The sequence below is a fragment of the Pimephales promelas genome, chromosome 24, assembly GCF_988280905.1.
Source record: "Pimephales promelas chromosome 24, fPimPro1.hap1.1, whole genome shotgun sequence".
Taxonomy (NCBI): Eukaryota; Metazoa; Chordata; class Actinopteri; order Cypriniformes; family Leuciscidae; genus Pimephales; species Pimephales promelas.
In genome coordinates, this window is record NC_142792.1 from 16,062,077 (window position 1) to 16,087,654 (window position 25,578).

General features: G+C 44.8%; 1 long non-coding RNA gene across 1 annotated transcript; it reads right to left on the bottom strand.

Moving 5' to 3' along the window:
- Window positions 1–293: 293 nt before the first annotated feature.
- On the bottom strand, window positions 294–9,329 carry LOC148965195 (uncharacterized). Its single transcript, XR_016149989.1, has 2 exons — window positions 7,844–9,329; window positions 294–1,971 (listed from the first exon to the last, which is right to left on the bottom strand). It is a non-coding gene; the product is annotated as an uncharacterized LOC148965195 (long non-coding RNA).
- Between the last annotated feature and the right edge of the window lie 16,249 nt (window positions 9,330–25,578).

Consider the following 25,578-nt stretch of genomic DNA (forward strand, 5'->3'; position numbering starts at 1 on the left):
TGTCTGCTCAGTACTTGACACAAATTCATCTTTGACACCGTTGTCCCAAATCATTCTATGTAGGCTGCATCTGGTTCGCGCACAGTTTCCCTGCGTTGCACGCAACACATCTCAAAAATGTAAATGTGTCAATTACGCACAATTGGATTCTTACAAAATACATGGCTTTACCCCATTTGGTCCTGCTGCTGAAATAACTCCCTTTTTCATCCATACGTCAAGTCACATATATTTATATAATACAGATTCAATCAATCAATCAAGACAACATCACAGTGTTTGTTTATTCGTAAAAAAAAAAAAAAAAAAAAAAAAAAAAAACACACACTCAAGATTGGTATGATGTTATGATGAGCGATGGTGTCCTAAAATCTCCTGAAGATCTGTTCGATAGACTGGAGCTAAACCATTTGCAGCTTTAGAAGTCAAAAGCAATACCTTGCAATTAATACGGTGGAAAAAGGCTGTTTTTTTAACGTACGAAATATGCTTTTCAAAAACACTTTCAAAAAACACGTTTCTGGTCCACTGCGGGAGATGCCGATGCTTTATTTCTGACACGTGCAAAGTACCACGAATCGATGTTACAAACAAATAACTCAAGTTTATTCCATCAAAAATAAAGATGCATTGTAACATAAAACAAATGACTTTTAGGCCAATTGCTGGTTTGTGGCACCATGCCACTCTCGCTCCACGTGCACGGCTCTTGCACCAGCGCCCCTCTCCGGGCTGTCAGGGGTGGCCTATCATTTATGCAACTTTCCCCCTCTCACACCCAATTGACTGATATTTAAATGAACAAATTCATACAAATTAAATAAGGTGGTAAGTATGGCTCCTACACCACCTCTGAGTATTACCTCTGTCTTGTCTGGATTTCTTAAAAGAAAATGACATGTTTTTGACGTTTAATTAACCCTTTAACAGTCACACTAAGAAATAAATATGCAATTTTTTTTTTTAAATATTTTTTTATAAAATGGTGTTCCTTAGTCCAAATTTAGCAACTTTTCAGTTTTTTCTTTTTTTAAATGACCCAATCAGGAAGCAGATACACATGTCAACCAGCCGGTTGACTTGCCCATTTAGGGTAATTCACGGCATGAAGTAACTAGTATTAGGCATTCATAGATTTTTTTCTTGTGTGAATCTTCTTAAGTTGAATATTTTTTCATATAAAAACAGTACAGACAGTAGAATATGTTAACAATATAATCCATTTTCATTTTAAAATCATGTTCTTATTATAACGCATAAAATAAAAACATTCTAAAGTGAACAGTAAACAATATAAATCAAGAAATGTAACACACAAATACAATACTAAACAAATAATTACAACTGTAATCAATAAATAACTACAAATATATACTATAAATATAATAAATGAATAAATGAATAAATAAATAAATAAATAATCTCATCGTGCATAGGTCTCATCCTTGCCTTACTCTTAACTCATCTCTGGTGATATGCAACAAAGCACTGGTTTTTGTACAACAACTTCCCATCTCCACATTTGGAACGTCGCCAACGCGACACACCTCCCTCTCTGAGTGCCAAATGTAGGCCGGTGTCCAACGCCATCATGTCAGACTTCCTGGGTGGGGTGGAGAACTCGGGGGTTGGGGCCATGCATTCACAATGCTCACATCGATGATGTACCCAAACAATGGCAGGTACCAGCGCCGGGACTTCATCGGTGTTTTATAGAGGTGCACGAGCATATCAGAGAGATCGATGCCCCCCCCATGGCTTGATTGTATGCCAAGACGATGGATGGGCAGGGGACGTCGACCTTCCGTTGCGCCTCCTTTGTGTATCTCTCCACCCCATAAGCATTGCTCAGCAAGGTGACACACTTGTCGTCGAACCACTTTACTGCGACGACTCCCTCTGATGAACGGAAATCAACAAAACCTCGGCCTCGCTTCACCGTCTCCTTATCGCTCATCAACGTTGCACCAACTGAAAGACGTGGGAATTTGTTTTTGTGACTACAGCATGCGTCACAAATTTCACACCAACACTGATATAATACCTGTAACAAACGGAAGGCACGTGTACAGTATATCTGCATCAGAAGAAAAATGTGTGCACATGTGTAACAAGAGTTACTTAAAACATCAATTAGTATACCACAGTGACCTATTTTAGTGATATTTAAGTTATTAGAAACCAGAATTAGGTTCGGCTCTTGAAATGAATTGGCTACTACGACCTCTGTTTGAATAGCAAACGCAGTATCAAAACATTTATTTTAACATTCCAGATGGATTGTGAAACACACAAAAGAAACAATAATAACAAATTTCCCCAAAATAGTCAGTCAGTTAAAAGAAAAGAAAAAAAAAAAACAGTCCAGTCAAATAGTTCAATGTTCAACTCAGTTGAGTTTCAGTTCCAATGTGGTTTGTCAAAAGGCCTTGTTTCAAATCACTACCGGCAGTGTGTGATAACGTTGGAGATCTCTTTAAATCTTATCTGTATGACGTATCCGAAAATGTGCGGTCCATCCACTTGGTGAGTTGATGGCCACTGGTTACGGTCACACTCCAGAATCACTGAATCGCTGAATCACAGGATCGCTGGCTCGCCGTAGAATCTCTCTCTCTCTCTGTCAACAGTGGCAAAATATGCACACACACAAAAAAACCAGTCGCTGTATAGGGCTTCATCACTAATCATTCAAAATCAATACAACTCAAACTCTAAATCACTCAGTTTAAACATGAACACAATGCACTTTGTAACATGTCACCTCAAATATGACTTAGAACAGTCAGTAAGAATATATGTGAATAGCGCATATAAGAATGCTTCCTAAGAATAGGAAGGCAAAAATGTGTTACAAACATCCCTTATGCTGGCTCAAAACCTCGTGGCTAAATAAACATACATGAATTCACGTTACGCCATCTCACAATAACAATAGGTTACTGTCGTAACCCCGGTTCTATGGGAAGGGCATCCGTACCTGACCTCTGCAGAAGCATCCAATTGCACCAAGTCTGGCTAGACAGACAGAAGCGCGAAGCGCGCGGCCAGTGCCCGATGAGGCCACACCCCTCACCCACGGGCACACAACATCTGGGCGCGCTGCTATTCCTCAGTAAGTATATTCGCTTCTCGTGCGGCAAGCGGGGCAAAGCTGGTGGATCTCTCCACTCGATGTTTCAGAGAACCGGGGTTACGACAGTAACCTATTGTTCTCTTTCATCATCTCGTGTTCTCATCATCGACAGCTCCCCGATTGCCCAATACACTCACAGTGAGGTTCTGAAGCCAGAGAAGGACGGTCACCTCGGGGAGGCGGTGCCTGACACGTCCCTTAATCATGAGCCTGCGATGGTGAAACCACACCTAACTAATGTGGACAAGCAGGACATGAAATACGCATGGGACACATGCGAGACAGTAACCCCAACCCACCAAGACATAATCTATACCCGAAAGGGGAAGAAATGATGGGTGACAGGAATGAACATGGCCAGTCAGCCCATTCACCCTTAATGGTATATCCCAACAGGGTCACAGCAGGGAGGGGCTAAGACGACCCGAATGTGCTACCGAGGTACTGGTGACATCCAGCCGGTAGTAGCGCACGAAGGTGTGAGGAGAGGCCCGACTGGCAGCGGAGCAGATGTCCTGCAGTGACACTCCCCTAAACGGAGCCCAAGAGGTGGCTAAACCTCTTGTGGAATGAGCTCTGATGCCCCTAGGGGGCTGCACTCCCTTGCTTTGTAAGCCATGGTAATAGCATCCACAACCCAATGTGAGAGGCGTTGCTTTTTCGAAATTGGACTCCCTAAGTGAGGGGGAGCCCATGAAAAAAAGAGCTGGTCGCTCTTCCGGAAAGCATTCGTCCTCGTCACACAGAGCGTTCAGCCTCTGATCCTCTAGAGAGGTAATCAGGTGGAGGGTGAAAAGCGGACAGCTCCAACACCTCCGAAGTGAACGCAGGGAAGCACTTCGGCATGAAGGCCGGGTTAGGCTTAAGGAAGACCTTATCTCCACTAAGAGAGAACTTAGAGCACGAGGGATGAACCGAGAGTGCATGTAGCTCACTGACACGTTTAGCGGATGCCAAGGCCAAAAGCAAAGCTGTCTTGAGAGACAGCAGCTTAAGGGATACACTATCCAAAGGCTCAAAAGGGGTGTTGAGACAGAGCTTCCAGCACCACGGAGAGGTCCCACTCCGGGACAGTTCTCCTGACGACTGGCAAAGAGCGGCGTGCACCCTTCATAAATCTGCGGATTAGAGGGTGCCGACCGACGGTCGAGCCCTCAAAACCCACACGACAGGCTGAAATAGCAGCCAAGTGGACCTTAATGGTGGAAAAGGACCTGCCTTTATCCATGAGGTCTTGAAGGAAACACAAAATATCAGGAACTGAACACTGATAAGATGCGATACCGCGCCCATCGCACCACCCCTCGAACACTCGCCACTTACAGCCATACAAGGGCCGTGTAGAGACGGCCCTGGCGTTCTGAATAGTGGTGACCACACGCGGCGAAAGCCCAAGTGCGTTCAGGTTCGTCCTCTCACGGGCCAGGCCCAGAGAGCCAACCTGTCCGGGTGGGGGGTGGTAAATCTCACCGTTGGCTTGGGATAATAGATCCGTGCGAACGGGAAGGCACAATGGCTCGGCGTACAACGGAGGGATCATCTCCGCCAGCCACGGTGCTTTGGGCCATCTGGGTGCTATCAGAATGAGAGACAGGCCCTGCTCTCTCACCCTGGCCAATGTGGGAATATCAGGCACAGGGGAGGAAAAGCATACAGGAGCACTCTCGGCCATGGGAGGGCCAGTGCGTCTACCCCGAGGGACAATGGCAGTTTACGCGCGAGGCGAACAGATCTACGCTCGCCCGTCCGAATCTCATCCATAGCATTTCCACCATCTGCGGACGAAGACGCCAATCCCGTAGATTGGGTTTCCCCTTGACAGCAGATATGCGCCGACGTTCAGAATGCCAAGAAAACCCGTCTGCTCCACACCAAGAGCTTGTGAGCTAGGAGGTGAAGTTTCGACGAGCGCAAGCTGTCCTGACGGTTGATGTATGCCACAGCCGTGGTATTGTCGCACCGTACCAGCACATGATGTCCCTGCGGGCGAGGCAGAAAATGATTCAGAGCTTTCCAATTGGTAAAAAGCTCTAAATAATTTATATGTGCTGAACGTAGTCTGTTTGGCCACAGACCGTTCACCGTTTTGCCCTCCTGGGTGGCACCCCAGCCTGTCAAGGATGCATCTGTCGTCACCACTTTCCGCATCGTAACCGCCCCGAGAGGGGTTCCCCGTGCGTAAAAGTCTGCGTTCTTCTGTAACCGAGCGGCAAAGGTCGCGAATCGGGCTGAAATGTAGCGACAAAACCCATTTCATGAACGCCCTCATCTTAAGGAGTCCTAATGGCACAACTTGGGTGGATGAAGCCATGAGATCCCTGCATCCTGAGACATGTGCGATATTGCACTTTCGCCCCTTCTCTGAACTGTGACAGACAGCTCATAGAGAGCGAACGCGCTCTAGAGAGAGACGCGCTCGCATGGCAACCGAGTTCAACTCCAAACCCAGGAAATTGACATTCTGACTGGGCGTGAGATAGCTCTTGCCCACGTTCACTTGGAACCCGAGCGATGTGATGTGCGCGAGCGAGCACACGGCCGGTGTCCTGCGACACCTTCTCCTTCGATTCGGCTATGATGAGCCAATCGTCTATGCAAGTAGGATTCTCAGACCTGTTATTCTCAGAGGCGTTAAGCCCGCCTCCGCGCACAGACAGAAAGACCGGGGACTCAAACTGAGTCCAAACGGAAGAACTGTGAATTCGCAACATATGCCCTGGTAGGCAAAACGAAGAAAATTCCTGTGCGGAGGATAAATGCTTATGTGAAAGAAAGCATCTTTCAGATCGACCGATGTGAACCAGTCGTTCTGTGTTATGGCACGGGCGAGTGCGCCCTGTGTCAGCATTCTGAAGGTGTATTTCCTCAAATGTTTGTTCAACACTCGAAGGTCCAAGATAGGGCGGAGAGAGCCGCCTTTCTTTGGAACCAGAAAATACCGGGAATAAAAACCCTGGTTCATCAGATTGGGGGGTACCACCTGAATCGCTCCCTTGTTTAAGAGAGATGAATTTTCCTCCTCTTCCAGAATGTGAGAAGCTTTCTCTTCCGTGTGAGAAAAGAGAATGCCGTTGAAATGAGAGGGTTTTACTGCGAATTGCAATCTGTAACCCTGCATTATTGTACGCATAACCCACTCGGGAGCCGAAACGGTTCGCCAAGCCGCTTCGTGACTCGCGAGTGTCCCCGCTCGGGACAGAGCAGAGCTGTGTCTTGAGACCAACAGAATTATTTGTGATGCAATGGCGCCATCTCATGGGCACGCTAGAGGCGACATGCGGGGGTTCGGAGGGGTTTCCTCTCTCTGCGGTGAGAAAGGTTCTCTCTGCGGAAAGAGGTTTTCCCTCCGAAACGAATTTGTTAGATTCGTTATTATTTGTGTTTTGTGTGTTTTGTGTTGGGCAAACACTGCGTGAACTGGGCAAACACTGGTAACACTGCTTATGTACTTTCCCTCACAACAGCCCCCCTGTGGCTTGGTAGCCACGAGACGGGATTACCCGACCGTCCGAGGGAGACCCCGTGTCTTTCGGACAAGGGTTCCGGGACCGGGAGAATACGGAGGGCTCGTGGCCCGTGAACGCGGGCTGGAGGCTCCCATGGTGGAACAGCAGGCGGGCTGCTAGCGTTCAGGGCCGCCTTCCTACTCATCAAGGCCCGTGAGACAGTCTAGCGGGAGGCTCTAGGCGCGCTTGAGAGCTTCGCGAACACTGGAAAAAGCGTTGAAGAGTTGTTTCCTCAGGCTGGGCGGTGGTACCCGCGTTTACCCGTCGTAAATATTCCTATCCTGGTCGGTGGCGCTCTATGGAGCTGGCCACACAATGTTGAGACGAACGGCCGCTCGCTCACAAACTTCCAGGAGGATCGACTGAGGCAAAACCGCGTGAGCGCTAGCTTAGGGTAACGTTAGAAAGACCGCGAGTGAGGTTTTCCCGCGAAGATGTCCTCTTCAGGGAATGCGGATTGGGCTGAATACCGCTCAAATTATTTTATCTGTGTGTGGCCTCATCGGGCACTGGCCGCGCGCTTCTGTCTGTCTAGCCAGACTTGGTGCAATTGGATGCTTCTGCAGAGGTCAGGTACGGATGCCCTTCCCATAGGTGGATCTCGAACACGAGATGATGAAAGAGAACGCATGGCGTTTCAAATAACAACAGTAGAAGTGAAGATAAACATGTCAATTATCTCCGACTGGTTTTGTTTCATTGTCAAAAGACATAACAGGAATAACAAAGTAACAAAGTGCACATAATATATTATAGTTTCATAGTTTTAAATCAACTTAAAATGAAATGCTAGCAGAAAATCTCACTTCTGATGTACTCACCGAAGACTCTTAAAACAAGCAAGGAAAACAAAAGTGCAAACGGCAGTTTACAATAACTAAAACTTCTTTAAGCTTTTACAACATTGAACATTATTTATTCTGTGTGTTAAGCGATCTGCTTTACTACATTTATCTCACTCCGTCTTCATCTCACAATGCACTTGACGAGAGGGTAGGAAAAAAAATAAATCCCCAGTCTTCTTTAGCTGTGCAACAGAGTGACTCAGACAATAAAACGTGAAGCAGCGCCATCTAGGGGAATGGAGAATCACAGCAACTATCTCAGTCCTGTACAGTTTATGTGGGCTACACATGCATGGTTTGATTTGGTTGTGATTGTGTAACTAAAATGATTAACATATTCACTGAAAGTGCATTACCTGTGCGATTTACCCTGACGGTACCCACACTTCTCAGTCCCAGGTTGGTGTGCGGCGTCTTCACCAAGTTGAAGCTGGTAAAGAAGTTGTCGTAGAACACCACAGTCGCCTCTTTGTGTACTGTGATAGTGTTGCAGACTATTGAGACAACCTTGGCGCCAAGGAGGAGGTCTAATAAGGAGGCATTGTTCTTTGGTCAAAAAGAGGGCGCGTCTTACGGAAGCGGTCAGGGCAGCCCTCCATCTGGAAGTCATCGTTGAAGTGGACATATCTTCGGAGCAGTTTGAAGCGCTTCACTGACATCCACTTGATTGGTATCAGCCACTGGTGGGAAGCGTGACTCGCAGGCCCAGTAATCTTCCGAAGAGGGAAATTCAAAAACACCCACGTAGAGCAAAACTGACAAGAAAACCGAGTACTGGTCGGTACGCTCAGTCATGTGCACAATCATCCGGTCAGTAAAGAGCTTCTTAAAATACAGAAACGGCGTCTGGACCGACTCTGGAAGCTCGAAGACGGGCTCGGGCAGAGTGAAGGTCGGGATGTCCTTTTTGACCCATTTGGTCTTCCTGGACTTTGCGGGAGGGGAGGGAGTTTGATTGAGGTCTGAAGATACCTCAACAAGCCTGTTTCTATTCCTCGATTTCTTTGAAGGGGGCGGTAAATCTATACTGCGTGGAGGGACAAAATCTTCATTCTCTCCATCGTCCGGATCACTGAGGTCTTCCGCTTCTGAGTCACATGGATCAGCGGGTGCTAGAGGTAGATCTGGGGTGTCCATAAAATGTACTGATGGAACATAATAAACATTACTGTACAGTGTAGGGTCGCAAACTGTGTCTTCAGTGCATCAGGTACATCTATCCATAATAAATGCACAATGGTCAAATTGATAAACTGTTCAGCCAACATACAGGCACATTATGATTTATTTTAATTTGTTGAGAAAAAATTAAATACGCTAAAAAATACTCTTTGTACTATGTATGACAAAGCAGGATAACACTCAACCATGAAATTAGATTAAGAGTCAGAAAATTAGACAAGAGACAGAAAATGTTCAAGTGTGACTGATAAGGTAAGTTTACTGTGCTAAATAAAGCCAAAAATGTTCAACCATCAATTCAGTCTCATTATCGTGTTATGTTTGTCAGATTGTTGAACAGAAAATGTAATGTTTATTCCCATCGAGACTATTCAATGCATAACGTAGAGTTAGTCAGTAAGCCTCAGCTATGATGGCTATTGCAGAAATATTTGAGTAGGACTAATGGTTCATTTCGTAATATGTAAAGAGTAAACAGTATTACATTTAGAATCTGAAGGTAAACCACAGGCCGTATAAATAAGGGTAAAATAAATATAGTCTAGCAAAGAAATAGGCCGCATGATCCTGCAGGCTGTATTATCGCGCTGCTGTGCTAAAATACACGGTCAAGCCAGCCGCTAAAAAAATAAGCGTGTGCGCCTATTACTATGAATACGGTAATTTCAGTCACAGCAGAGGAAGAACGCGCTTCAGAGCGCTTGAGTTGCCCAGATCGATATATATATCTATCTATCTTTTCTTTCTTTCTTTCTTTCTATCTATCTATCTGTTTGTCTGTCTGTCTGTCTGTCTGTTACAAAAAAAATTGTAATAAGAAAAAAACTAATGGCCAATTCGTCCCATGCAATATCACCTCATATCAAACAATTTTATAGCATTTTGGACAAACGTCCCATTATTCAACTTCAGAGGGCCATAAATACCTTATTTCTAATAAGTAGAAAAAATTACCTGTCAGTTCTTGTAGGGGACATCCCATAGAGTACACACACCTCATATCAAACAATTTTACTGCAGCATTTTGGAGTAATGTTACATTATTTGACTTCAGAGGGCCATTATACCTCTTTTCTAATAAGTAGAAAAAAATGACGGTCAGTTCTTATATGGGACGTCCCATACAGTATACGCACCTCGTATCAAACCATTTTACTGTAGCATTTTTGAGAAATGTAGCATTATTCTACTTCAGAGGTCCATAAATATCTCATTTCTCATAAGTAGAAAAAAATAATGGCCAATTATTATAGGGCACGTCCCATACAGTACACACACCTCATGTCAAACCATTTTACTGTAGCATTTTGGAGAAATTACACATTATTTGACTTCAGAGGGCCATAAATACCTCTTTTCTAATAAGTAGAAAAAAAAACAATGTTCAGGTCATGTACGGGACGTCCCACACAGTACACGCAACTCATATAAAAACCATTTTACTGTAGCATTTTGGAGAAATGTCCCATTATTCGACTTCAGAGGGCCGTAAATACCTCATTTCTAATAAGTAGACAAAAATAATGGTCAGTTCTTATACGGGACGTCCCATAGAGTACACGCACCTCACATCAAACCATTTTACTGTCGCATTTTGGAGAAATGTCCCGTTGTTCGACTTCAGACGCCCATATATACCTCATTTCTAATAAGTAGAAAAAACGAACGGTCAGTTCTTATACGGGACGTCCCACACAGTACACGCACCTCATATCAAGCAATTTTACTGTAGCATTTTTGAGAAATGTCCCTTTATTCGACTTCAGAGGGCCATAAATACCTCATTTCTAATAAGTAGAAAAAAATAACGGTCAGTTCTTATACGGGACGTCCCACACAGTACACGCACCTCACATCAAACCATTTTACTGTAGCATTTTGGAGAAATGTCCCATTATTCGACTTCAGAGGCCCATAAATACCTCATTTCTAATAAGTAGAAAAAACTAATGGCCAGTTCTTATATACGGGACGTCCCACACAGTACACGCACCTCACATCAAACCATTTGACTGCAGCATTTTGGAGAAATGTCCCATTATTCGACTTCAGAGGGCCATAAATACCTCATTTCTAATAAGTAGAAAAAACTAACGGCCAATTCTTATACGGGACGTCCCACACAGTACACGCACCTCATATCAAACCATTTGACTGCAGCATTTTGGAGAAATGTCCCATTATTCGACTTCAGAGGGCCATAAATACCTCATTTCTAATAAGTAGAAAAAACGAACGGTCAGTTCTTATACGGGACGTCCCACACAGTACACTCATCTCATATCAAATAATTTTACTGTAGCATTTTGGAGAAATGTCACATTATTCGACTTTAGAGGCCCATAAATACCTCATTTCTAATAAGTAGAAAAAACGAACGGTCAGTTCTTATACGGGACGTCCCACACAGTTTACACACCTCATATCAAACCATTTTACTGTAGCATTTTGGAGAAATGTCCCATTATTCTACTTCAGAGGTCCATAAATATCTCATTTCTCATAAGTAGAAAAAAATAATGGCCAATTATCATAGGGCACGTCCCACAGAGTACACACACCTCACATCAAACCATTTTACTGTCGCATTTTGGAGAAATGTCCCATTATTCGACTTCAGAGGCCCATAAATACCTCATTTCTAATAAGCAGAAAAAAATAACGGTCAGTTCTTATACGGGACGTCCCACACAGTACACGCACCTCATATCAAACCATTTTACTGTAGCATTTTCGAGAAATGTCCCATTATTCGACTTCAAAGGGCCATAAATACCTCATTTCTAATAAGTAGAAAAAACTAACGGCCAATTCTTATACGGGACTTCCCACACAGTACACGCACCTCATATCAAACCATTTTACTGTAGCATTTTGGAGAGAAATGTCCCATTATTTAACTTCAGAGGCCCATAAATACCTCTTTTTCAATAAGTAGAAAAAAATAACGGTCAGTTCTTATACGGGTCGTCCCACACAGTACACGCACCTCATATCAAACCATTTGACTGCAGCATTTTGGAGAAATGTCACATTATTCGACTTCAGAGGGCCATAAATACCTCATTTCTAATAAGTAGAAAAAAATAATGGTCAGTTCTTACACGGGACGTCCCACACAATACACGCACCTCATATCAAACCATTTTACTGTCGCATTTTGGAGAAATGTCCCATTATTCGACTTCAGAGGCCCACAAATACCTCACTTCTAATAAGTAGAAAAAACGAACGGTCAGTTCTTATACGGGACGTCCCACACAGTACACGCACCTCATATCAAGCAATTTTACTGTAGCATTTTTGAGAAATGTCCCTTTATTCGACTTCAGAGGGCCATAAATACCTCATTTCTAATAAGTAGAAAAACATAATGGCCAGTTCTTATACGGGACGTCCCACACAGTACACGCACCTCATATCAAACCATTTGACTGCAGCATTTTGGAGAAATGTCCCATTATTCGACTTCAGAGGGCCATAAATACCTCATTTCTAATAAGTAGAAAAAAAATAATGGCCAATTCTTATACGGGACTTCCCACACAGTACACGCACCTCATATCAAACCATTTGACTGCAGCATTTTGGAGAAATGTCCCATTATTCGACCTCAGAGGGCCATAAATACCTCATTTCTAATAAGTAGAAAAAACTAATGGCCAATTCTTATACGGGACTTCCCACACAGTACACGCACCTCATATCAAACCATTTGACTGCAGCATTTTGGAGAAATGTCCCACTATTCGACTTCAGAGGGCCATAAACACCTCATTTCTAATAAGTAGAAAAAACTAAAGGCCAATTCTTATACGGGACGTCCCACACAGTACACGCACCTCACATCAAACCATTTTACTGTAGCCTTTTGGAGAAATGTCCCATTATTCGACTTCAGAGGTCCATAAATATCTCATTTCTCATAAGTAGAAAAAAATAATGGCCAATTATTATAGGGCACGTCCCATAGAGTACACGCACCTCACATCAAACCATTTCACTGTCGCATTTTGGAGAAATGTCCCATTATTCGACTTCAGAGGGCCATAAATACCTCATTTCTAATAAGTAGAAAAAACGAACGGTCAGTTCTTATACGGGACGTCCCACACAGTATACTCATCTCATATCAAATAATTTTACTGTAGCATTTTGGAGAAATGTCACATTATTCGACTTCAGAGGGCCATAAACACCTCATTTCTAATAAGTAGAAAAAACTAATGGCCAATTCTTATACGGGACGTCCCACACAGTACACGCACCTCACATCAAACCATTTTACTGTCGCATTTTGGAGAAATGTCCCATTATTCGACTTCAGAGGCCCATAAATACCTCATTTTCAATAAGTAGAAAAAAAATAATGGTCAGTTCTTATACGGGACGTCCCATACAGTATACGCACCTCGTATCCAAACCATTTTACTGTAGCATTTTGGAGTAATGTTACATTATTTGACTTCAGAGGCTGATAAATTCCTCATTTCTAATAAGTAGAAAAAACGAACGGTCAGTTCTTGTAGGGGACGTCCCATACAGTTTACGCACCTCATAACAAACCCTTTTACTGTAACATTTTTTGATAAATGTCCCATTATTCGACTTCGGAGGCCCATGAATACCTCATTTCTAATAAGTAGAAAACAATAACTGTCAGTTCTTGTAGGGGACGTCCCATACAGTACACGCACCTCATATCAAACTATTTTACTGCAGCCTTTTGGAGAAATGTCGCATTATTTGACTTCAGAGGCCCATGAATATACTTCATTTCTAGTAAGTAGAAAAAACGAATGGCCAATTCTCATACGGGACATCCCAGTTAGTACACGCACCTCATATGAAACCATTTTACTGTAGCATTTTGGAGAAATGCCCCATCGTAAGACTTCAGAGGCCCATAAATACCTCATTTCTAATAATAGAAAAAACGAATGGCCAATTCTTATAGGGAACGTCCCATTCAGTATACGCACCTCATTTCAAACCGTTTTACTGCAGCATTTTTGAGATATGTCATATTAATTGACTTAAGGGGTGTAAAAAGACCTCATTTCATATGAGTAGGAATTCAGTGGGTGCTGGGGTCTTGTGGATTACCACTTACCGTCCTAACTGTGGACAACAACGCCAGTCCCACTCACAACCCAGTTCCCAGCCAAGATCACCCAGACTCTGAGGATCAACAGCATGAGCCCACCACAAGCAGCAAGGGGGAATCTGCTGGTCCCGCCCAACCTCCCACCCCATCCCCAAAATACTTGTAATAAACTTGTATATGTCCTATTATCTGTCTGTCTCTGCAGTCCCAAGACACTCCTGCCACCCAGTCATCTCTTCCTCCCATCAGTCCCGCAGTGCGACTCAGTCTCCTCTCTGTGGCCCTGCTACATCTTTTGCCTGCTGTAAGCCATCTCCTCTTGGGGGTGTGAAGACTGTGGCTCCGTCTCCAGCATCTGAGTGCTCCGCCTCCGCTCCACCTTTACCCGCCGCCCTTGCTCCTGTGCTCACTTACCACCCTTGACTCCAGCGTGGACAATCGGCCATTCAGCGGGCTCCCTCTGTTGGACATTACACCTTCTTAGCCATGGACTTGCGGCCCATTCGCTGCCCTACGGCTCTCCACCTCTTTCGCCTTTGACTAGCTCCGCCCGCCCTCCCTCAGCTTCCACCTCTACCCATGGTTGTTGCAGCTCAGCCTCTAACCTCAGGATCGCAGCTTCCACTTCAGGGGGTCGGCGCTGTGGCCTAGTCGTGGTCGCCTAGGTCTTTGTGTCTCACTGCCTCATCGCATCTCTGGCTACGTGGTGTGCTCCACCTCCATCACCGTTATCACCTCTGGTAATCCCCTTGGTAGTGTTGGGACTCTTCACTCCATGGCTACTCCCTTCTGCGACGCCGCCGTGGGATGCAGTCTTGACTGTGGGCTGGGTCTCCGTCTGCTCTTCTCTGCTCAAGGCCATCGCCCTGGCTGTCACCATCATCTTCACCAACCTTTTGCATGGTTCTCTCCGGCTTTTTATTGTCCTCCAGCTAAGCCGCATTCTATACATCTGCCGGCACAAGATGGCACCTTTGGCTTTATCATTGTGTTCATCTGCGTTCTACAACGCAATCTATAACATGCATATAGTATGGGGCTTTGAAGTAGTAAAATATAACATATCTTTAAAACGCTGCAGTAAAATGTTTACTCTATGGGACGTCTCCTAAAAAAAACTGACCGTTTGTTTTTTCTACTTATTAGAAATGAGGTATTTATAGGCCTCTGAAGTCGAACAATGTAACATTTCTCCAAAACGCTACAGTAAAATTGTTTGATATGAGGTGCGTATACTGTATGGGACGTACCGTATAAGAACTGACCGTTCGTTTTTTCTACTTATTAGAAATGAGGAATTTATCAGCCTCTGAAGTCAAATAATGTAACATTACTCCAAAATGCTACAGTAAAATGGTTTGATAAGAGGTGCGTATACTTTATGGGACGTCCCGTATAAGAACTGACTGTTCGTTTTTTCTACTTATTAGAAATGAGGAATTTATAGGCCTCTGAAGTAGAATAATGTGACATTTCTCCAAAATGCTGCAGTAAAATGGTTTGATATGAGGTTTGATATGATTTTTTTTCTACTTATTAGAAATTAGGTATTTATGGGCCTCTGAAGTCGAATAATGGGACATTTCTCCAAAATGCGACAGTAAAATGGTTTGATGTGAGGTGTGTGTACTTTATGGGACGTCCCGTATTAGAACAGACCATTAATTTTTTCTACTTATTAGAAATGAGGTATTTATAGGCCTCTGAAGGCAAATAATGTGACATTTCTCCAAAATGCAACAGTAAAATGGTTTGATGTGAGGTGTGTATACTTTATGGGACGTCCCGTATAAGAACTGACCGTTAGTTTTTTCTCCTTATTAGAAATGAGGTATTTATGGGCCTCTGAAGTCGAATAATGGGACATTTCTCCAAAATGCGACAGTAAAATGGTTTGATGTGAGGTGTGTGTGTACTTTATGGGATGTCCCGTATAAGAACAGACCGTTAATTTTTTCTACTTATTACAAGTGAGGTATTTATAGGCCTCTGAAGGCAAATAATGTGACATTTCTCCAAAATGCTACAGTAAAATGGTTTGATGTGAGGCGTGTGTGTACTTTATGGGATGTCCCGTATAAGAACTGACCGTTCGTTTTTTCTACTTATTAGAAATGAGGTATTTATAGGCCTCTGAAGGCAAATAATGTGACATTTCTACAAAATGCTACAGTAAAATGGTTTGACATGAGGTGCGTGTACTGTGTGGGACGTCCCGTATAAGAACTGACCATTATTATTTTCTACTTATTGGAAATGAGGTATTTACGGCCCTCTGAAGTCGAATAATGGGACATTTCTCCAAAATGCTGCAGTCAAATGGTTTGATATGAGGTGCGTGTACTGTGTGGGACGTTCCGTATAAGAACTGACTGTTATTTTTTTTCTACTTGTTAGAAATGAGGTATTTATGGCCCTCTGAAGTCGAATAATGGGACATTTCTCCAAAATGCTGCAGTCAAATGGTTTGATATGAGGTGCGTATACTGTGTGGGACGTCCCGTATAAGAACTGACCGTTATTTTTTTCTACTTATTGAAAAAGAGGTATTTATGGGGCTCTGAAGTTGAATAATGGGACATTTCTCCAACATGCTACAGTAAAATAGTTTGATTTGAGGTGTGTGTACTGTATGGGACGTCCCATATAAGAACTGACAGTTATTTTTTTGTACTTATTAGAAATGAGGTATTTATGGCCCTCTGAAGTCGAATAATGGAACATTTCTCCAAAATGCCACAGTAAAATTGTTTGATATGAGGTGTGTGTACTGTATGGGACGTTGCCTACAAGAAGTGATCGTTGTTTTTTTCTACTAATTAGAAATGAGGAATATATCAGCCTCTGAAGTCAAATAATGTAACATTACTCCAAAATGCTACAGTAAAATGGTTTGATACGAGGTGCGTATACTGTATGGGATGTCCCGTATAAGAACTGACCATTATTTTTTTCTACTTATTGAAAATGAGGTATTTATGGGCCTCTGAAGTTGAATAATGGGACATTTCTCCAAAATGCTACAGTAAAATGGTTTGATATGAGGTGTGTGTACTGTGTGGGACGTCCCGTACAAGAAGTGGCCATTAGTTTTTTCTACTTATTCGAAATGAGGTATATATGGGCCTCTGAAGTCGAATAATGGGACATTTCCCCAAAATGCGACAGTAAAATGGTTTGATGTGAGGTGCGTGTACTCTATGGGACGTCCCGTATAAGAACTGACCATTATTTTTTTCTACTTATTAGAAATGATGTATTTACGGCCCTCTGAAGTCGAATAATGGGACATTTCTCCAAAATGCTACAGTAAAATGGTTTTTATATGAGTTGCGTATACTGTATGGGACGTCCCGTACATGACCTGAACATTGTTTTTTTCTACTTATTACAAAAGAGGTATTTATGGCCCTCTGAAGTCAAATAATGTGTAATTTCTCCAAAATGCTACAGTAAAATGGTTTGACATGAGGTGTGTATACTGTATGGGACGTGCCCTATAATAATTGGCCATTATTTTTTTCTACTTATGAGAAATGAGATATTTATGGACCTCTGAAGTAGAATAATGCTACATTTCTCCAAAATGCTACAGTAAAATGGTTTGATACGAGGTGCGTATACTGTATGGGACGTCCCATATAAGAACTGACCGTCATTTTTTTTTCTACTTATTAGAAAAGAGGTATAATGGCCCTCTGAAGTCAAATAACGTAACATTACTCCAAAATGCTGCAGTAAAATTGTTTGATATGAGGTGTGTGTACTCTATGGGATGTCCCCTACAAGAACTGACAGTTAATTTTTTCTACTTATTAGAAATAAGGTATTTATGGCCCTCTGAAGTTGAATAATGGGACATTTATCCAAAATGCTATAAAATTGTTTGATATGAGGTGATACTGCATGGAAAGAAGAAAGAAAGAAAGAAAGAAAGAAAGAAAGAAAGAAAGAAAGAAAGAAAGAAAGAAAGAAAGAAAGAAAGAAAGAAAGAAAGAAAGAAAGAAAGAAAAAGAAAGAAAGAAAGAAAGAAAGAAAGAAAGAAAGAAAGAAAGAAAGAAAGAAAGAAAGAAAGAAAGAAAAAAAGAAAGAAAGAAAGAAAGGTTATGAATATATAGATAGAAATAAAGAAAAAGATAGATAAATAGATAGATAGATAGATAGATAGATAGATAGATAGATAGATAGATAGATAGATAGATAGATAGATATATAGATAGATAGAAAGATAAAGAAAGAGAAAAAAAAGATAAAGAAAGAAAGAAAGAAAGAAAGAAAGAAAGAAAGAAAGAAAGAAAGAAAGAAAGAAAGAAAGAAAGAAAGAAAGAAAGAAAGAAAGAAAGAAAGAAAGAAAGAAAGAAAGAAAGAAAGAAAGAAAGAAAAGAAAAGATAGATATATCGATCTGGGCAACTCAAGCGCTCTGAAGCGCGTTCTTCCTCTGCTTCCTCTGCTACAATCTTTTCTGAGGCAACAGAGAGATACATTTTATTATCACGTTTCTTCCATTCAACAAAAAGATAATCATTAGGAAGTCTAGAACATGAAATCCAACCAAAAAATGTCTTACCTTAAATTTTCGCGTCACTGGCAGCCATTGTTTGAAGAGAGATCACGACAATAATCTTCCGGTTCCGATTCAGCTCGTCTCAGCAACACATATTTTAGTACAACATTGCCACCCAGTGGATATAATTGTCATTACACATTCTATTCAGTGAGAGGAATAAGAACAAACAGCTAAAAATGGAGTTTGGCGAGTATTATTAACAGGAATTTGACCGCGGAAAAAAGTCAACCGCACGGTTACAATGCACGTTAAAGGGTTAAGGACTGTATATTACTGGAGTAGGTGGATTTGTATCCACCTTGTGGATCGATGAGCATTACCACTGTTCCGATAGAAATGTCACCGGCATCTGTGTGCCACTTGTTGCGGGTCTGTAGCGTGGGCAGGTAATGCTGGGCGAAACTTGACCAGAGGATAGACTACGAGTGGCAGTGAGCTATCTGGCCGCCCCGTCGGCAAATAATTCGCTGCGACAGGGTCGAGGTCAGCTGCATCGCTGGAAGTGTAACCCAAGGGCTTGCTATTAAGCATTCCCTCCACCTCAATGAGGACTGTTTGGAGAACTTCCTCAGTTACGACTTGGGAGCTGACTGTGATGCGAAGAGCAGTCTTGACTGACCTCATTTCTCTTTCCCACACACCACCAAAGTGTGGGGCTCCAGGTGGGTTAAAGTGGAAAGAAATCTTTTGTTTAGCTAAATGCAGCTGGATCTGTGACGGAGCGAGCGACGCAAAGGCTTCCCGCAACTCTTTCCGTCCTCCGTGAAAGTTAGTGCCGTTGTCTGAATATAACTCGCTATAAACCTCCTCAAAGCCATCAGAAAGGAATCAGCGTCAATAGCGGTGAGAAGGTCTCGATGAACACTTCGTGTCGTGAGGCACTTAAAGACGATTCCCCACCTTTTCTCACATCGTCTGCCAATCTTAATTTGGAACGGCCCGAAACGGTCCATGCCCGTGCTGTGGAATGGGGGTTTGAGCAGTCTGAGTCGAGCTGGAGGTAGATCTGCCATTCGGGGAATAACTGGTTTGTTCTTCCGCGTTTGGCAGTCTTTGCACAAATGTTGCTGTTGTTTTCGTATATAGCTTCTCGTACCTCTCGGCATCCAAAAGCTTCTCCTTAACCAGCTCTTAGGAGTTTGTACTCGTCTGGAAAACTATCCATTCGAGACTTCTGCAGGATGTGCCATTCTGCAGTTGGGTAGTCCACTGCTGAAGGTGGTCCTGTATCAATTAGACCTTGAACCGTTGCCTCCAGGGAACCGGGAATGTCAGGAACATCTACTTCCGTCCTGAGTCCACAGAAGATTCCTTTGCGCTCCTCTGTTTTGATTTCTGGTGGTTGAATAGAAGGACAGAAAGGCCATACTGACTCAGACTCAAGCAGGAATGATGGTCCTTGGCTCCATCTGTCGGGCACTGACAGCTGAAGAAGAGTTTTACCTCGGGTCAGGTCATCAGCTGGATTACTGCTGGAATCCACACATCGCCAGGAACATTCAGTTGTCGGCTCTCGAATTTCGGCTATCCCGGTTCCAACAAACACCTTGAAACACGGTGGTGGACTCGGTCCATGGCGTCACTGTATTCATCTCGACGGTGAGCTCGGTTTTTTTCAACGGTTTGGCTAATTGGGCACCATTCAGGGCAGCACGAAGCTCTGGTCGAGGAATCGTCAGACGTCGTTTTGGGGCGACCTTGGACCTCGCTAGTACAAAGGCTAATTGAATACGACCACCGTCATCATTAGTACGTAGGCAGGCGACAGATCCGTGAGCTTGCTCGGAAGCGTCGCGAAAGATGCGAATCTGTCTGGTGTCGTGGGAATCATTAATGTCCGAAGATGTGACACAGCGTGGGTAGTGAAATACTTGCCACCGTAGGAAGTTCCGCCTCCCATTCTCTCCGGGATCTCAAAAGGTCGTCAGGTAGGTTTGGGTCGTCCCAGTCTCGTTGCTCGTCCCATAACCTCTGAACTAAAATCTTGGCTCGGGCGGCGAAGGGGAGCGTGAAGCCTAAGGGGTCGTACTGGGTCGCAAGTACCTCGTAAACATGTCCGAGAGCGCACGGTCCGGGCTCAGCGGGACGGCTTTCATACCCAAGAAGGTCTGATTTGCGGTGCCACCTCAAACCCAGTGCGGATTCTCGAGCATCGGAACGATCTCGAGATTCAGCCACAATTCGGTACTACTGGATCTCGCGTCTGCTGGAAGGTGGTCCACCGCAACTGGGATCGTTACTCGCCCACTGGCGAAGTTCGAACCCACCACTGGCAAAGAGGACGCGGAGTCTGCCCACAAGCGGCCTTGCCTCTTGAGCTGACGGTAGGCTCTTCGAGCGACCGTCCACGTAGAAATTCCCTTCTACCGTAGTTCTGATATCGTCATCAGGAGCGCAATGATCCGCAACACGTCGCCGGACGGCATGAACGGCACAACGCGGACTCCGAGTAGTGCCAAAAGGTAGCGGTTGCCGTTCGTAAATGTCTGGTGGTTTAGATCCGTCCGTGTCTCGCCGTGAGAAACAGGGGAGACGCCCATCTTCAGGGAGGAGACGAACTTGGTGGAACATCCCTTTCGCATCCCCGCTTATCGCCACTGGACGCTCACGGAAGCGCAGGAATACACCAAGCAACGACGGACCCGAGGCTGGTCCTGGCAGCGGATGGTTATTCAGGTTATGGCCTCCAGAGTCAAACGAACAATCAAAAACCACACGGTTCTTACCGTTGTGCTGCACGAGGTGGTGAGGGATGAACCACGACTCACTTCGTGAATCAACTGCTTCGGGTGGGAGTTTGACAACATAGCCCGAGGTATCGCGGCGCAGCGACTTACGCCATCGATCATTACTCCGACACAGTCTGTGACTGAAGCAAGTCGAGGGCTGCTCGGTCCTGCTTAGACCGAGTGACAGATTTCTCGTTTCTGTTGGGAATCACGTCTGCTTGCCGGAGTCTCTCGACATTCCGGAACGACTCTGTCACTGAGGGATTAGTGGCAATGTGCGGACACTGCTGGGATTCAACATTATCTCCACACACTCTCGCTGGGCCTTGTAAAGACCGACCCAGTCTCGTCCCGACAGCTGCCGGACCTCCGGGCGGACCGAGACGGACCGGTTCGATCGGAGTGACGAGGTGAGGGTGATCTGCTCCAATCGGTGACAGGGGACAGGCTTTGTGAACAGGCTGTAACGGTAAGCCTTTCAAATGCCGGTATCTTTGTTGAAGGTCTGCAACGGGGTAGGAGTGTTCAGCTAAGCTAAGTGGTTCTGCTGTGAAGGCTCCCGTTGTTTTATTATAACTCCTGCCAGGTTGGGATGGAGTTGAAATTTGAAAGGACACCGAAGTACCGCAAAGCTTAAGCAACGTCTCGCCTCACAGTTCTCAAGGCCGAGTCCTCCGCCCGGCCAGTGAGTCCCAGTCTCCGGGCTGCTGCTGGTAACAGCGTAGTCCGTTCAGGACCGTCATCGAGCACAGCGCGAGCATCTAGGCTTTGTCCCTTATGCTTCAGGAGGACACTGCCGAGACCTTGAGGGCGGTCAAGGCACAGCGTTTTGCCAGTCGAGCCGACTAAACGTGTCCCTTCTTTCGTTGGCTTAAAGTTGACCCCGTGAACGATCTGGAGGTGCTTTCCCTTGCACAGACGGCAGAGTTTCTTTAGAGCACACCGCGCAGCTCTACGGTCGCGTCCACACTTCCAGCATCCGTTATTAGTCTTAATCCGGTCGATCACTTGGTCTTCGGTTAAGGACTGGAATGTGGCACATTGACTAAGGTAATGTTCTTTACGGTCACGGTGTGGACAGAAGGCAAAGGTTTTATCTCGACTCTTGGTTGACACTGGTGCTACTGAGGAAGATAATTCACGTGAGCCACGAAGGACGGTAGTCTGTCTGACCCTGGCTTTAGTTTCCTTCTGTTGATCCGCTCGGGAACGGGCTCTATCTTTCTGAGGCTTGCATCCGCCAAAGCTCTCTGGATCCTGGCACCAGGATTCCAAATTAAGCCACTTGGCTAGATCAAGAAGCGTGTACACTGAGCCAGGTTCATAACTCGCGTGCCGGCGGAAAGACGCTCTTTGTTCTGGAGGGAGCTCGGACAAAAGTCGAGCCGCGCGGGATCCACGATGCGATTCGACGTCTCCTTCTGTTCCTAATGTCTTAAGGAATCCTACCAAGGCTTGTATCTGAAAGCCTACAGTGTCGCCGGACTGAATATCTGACGCATCCGTAATGGCAGCAATTTGGCTCAGGGCGGCAAGCTGACGAGGTCGACCGAACCGTTCGGTGAGGGCTGCCGTGGTATCGGAGTAGGGAGTGGATGAATTTAAAAAAAAGGAATCGGCGATGAGGCGAGCATCTGTTCACTTTAGGTGATCTACCAGAATTTGGTACTTGAATAGCTCCGTAGCTTCATCAGGTAGTAGGTTATTCAAGGCAAGTTTGAGACGGGCCAATTCACCAGGATCTCGACGGGTCAAATCTGGAATGGTTGGCCGCGGACCTCTATGAACTATCTCCCGTCTTGCGGCATTAGTCTGGATCGGCGGAAAGTTAGCTGGTGCTACGAGCGGCTGACTGGAGTGAGCTGAAGGAGGTGTGTGGTTAAAATAGAAGTTCTTCTTACTGTTGTTCTTGGCTGCCTTGTGCTCCACACATCTCTTGTGATCGTCAACCGTGCCCGAGGAAATCCGAGCTCCCGCGTTATCCGGAACAATGGCATTTGTGTAAGGCTGCATTGGAGGAGCATTCTGCGCATGGCTAACTGTATCTGCATGAGGGATCTGTATTCTTAGATGTAGGAAGGTGGCGTGGTGCTGGGACTGGAAAGGCTCCAGGAGCTGGTGAAGCGAGTCGTTCACCAACCAAGAAATGTGCTGGCGTTAGTGGCTGCGGCTCATCGAGCTCATTGTGAACAAAAGTGAGAGGTCTGGAATTCAGTATGGCTTCTACTTCTGCAAGAAGCGTAGACGTTTCTTCAAATGTGAGCGATGCCTTTCCTAGCACCTTCCTCGTGCTCATTTTCACAGACCTTACAAGTCTTTCCCCAAAATCCACCCCACCAGGCAGCTCGTTCTACAATGAAACGCCAAGTTGTTCCTTTTCCTGAGAAGTATTCCAGGATTTGTGGATCTTTGATGGCTTTCCACAGCTCGCTAAGGTCTTGGTTCGCTCTTTTAAGGGTTTTGGCGTCGTCCGAATAGATGACTTTACACAACCCTTCTCTGGAAATGAATCGCTTGAGTGCTAACAAGAAACTCTCTGTCGACTGACTTGAAACCAGTTCTGAATGCACCGCTCTCGTGACGGCACATGTGAACAGAGCAACGTAGGCCTTGCGTAATGCACGGTCGCCCTTCACGCACAGCGGTCCTGCAAAGTCTATGCCAGTCACTTCAAAAATGGTGGTTTCTCAGATACTCTGTCCCTTGGCAATGGAGCCGTGTCCTGCTGCGCGGGCTCGACTTTGAATCTCTTACACGCGGTACGTTTTGACAAAACACCTTTAACGATTTGTCTGGCTCTCGAAATCCAGTATCTACTTCTTGTTTGCACTAGTGTGTCTCTCAAACCAGAATGCATGATCAATTCATGGTTGTACTGGACCAGCAACTCACAATATCGGTCTTTGTTGGGCAAAATCCATGGATGTTTCTCTCTGTAGCTGAAGTCTGACCGTTGGAGTCTGCCTCCAACACAGAGCGAATCAAATCTCTGATTTTTGAGTCTGCGTTCGGTGTCTTTCCAGCTTTCAGCGAACTGATTTCGGGACTGAAGCTTCTTTCTTGTGTCAACTTTATCCAATACTTTTCAGCTTCAGACATTTCATCTGCAGTCAACTCACCACGCACCTTGGCGCTTGAACTGGCATTATGCACAAACCGCTTAATCCAAGCAGTAACTCGCAGAACTCGCTTTAGCTTACTGTACTTCATTAAGTCCGCAACAGGTTCCTTTTCTCGTTTTTTCACCGCTGCCGAGTTGCACCGCAATCTGCTGATCTTGTGTTAACTCACTAACCACAATTTCGTCACTTGTCTCTTCTTCACTTCCGAATCTCACTTTCCTTCAGGTTAGCTACAGTCAGACCTCTGGTGGGAAGGTCTGCGGGATTGAACTTGCTCCTACAGTGAGACCACATTTCAGGATTGGTTAAAAGCTGAATTTCTGACACTCTTTCTTGCCACAAACTGTTTCCGTCCACTGCAGCACAATCGTCGAATCCGTCCACATACGAACTTGATGAAGCTCCACATTCAGAGGCTTTAACAGACTGCTTCCGAGTCTCGCTCCGATTACCGCTCCCCTCGGCTCAAGACGGGGCAGTGAGATCTTCTTCAGTGGGGCTACCCTGGACTTTGAAGCAACGAGGCGTGTCGTTTTGGTTCCATCGTCAGCTACTCGAAGCAGGTAAGCAACAGCGCTGTAAGCTTTCTCGCTTGCGTCACAGAACACGTGGAGTTGATGTGCGTCGTGTCTATGCATGCATTTTGATCCATACCAACGAGGAATGTGTATGTGACGGATCTGTGGTAGCTCTGCACACCATCCTTGCCGTTCTTGCGCGAGACCCGAGGGCAGCTCCTCATCCCAGCCGAGTCCTCGTATCCGCAGCTCTTGGAAAAGACATTTTACTCGCACAGTAAACGGAGTCAGAAACCCTATTGGGTCGATTATATGCGAGCGGATAGCTTTAGAACACTCCTTTTAGTACTCTCTCTCTCTTCTTCTCTCACTGCATCTCTATCCGTCTCAGCGAGAGAAATCTGCAAGAAAGCCTTTTCAATGTCTGCAGTAAAAGCAATCTCATTCAGTCTGAATTTGATCAGTACGCCAAGCAGATCTGGATTCAGGTTAGGACCAGTAAGTAGACAGTCATTTAATGATGGAACCCCAACTTCATGTGATGAAGCATCAAATACTACTCTGAGCTTTGTGGTTACCTTGTCCTCTCGAAGAACAGCATGACGAGGCATGCGATACTTTACAGCGTTTGAAGATGATCCGTTCTCCGCAACATCTTCGGCAATGCCCTGCTGAAGGTCATCGTTCACCACTTCATTATATCTGTGATGCATTACCACATCTGACCGCAACCTCCTTTTTTTAGTCCTTCAAATCTTTTCTTTGCCATTCTGTAGTTATCCGGGAGCTCTGGTTTGCCAGGTCGCCGTGGCAGCTCAACTTCATATCGCCCGTTCTTATAGCGAGTAGTTTTTTCAAACGTGCG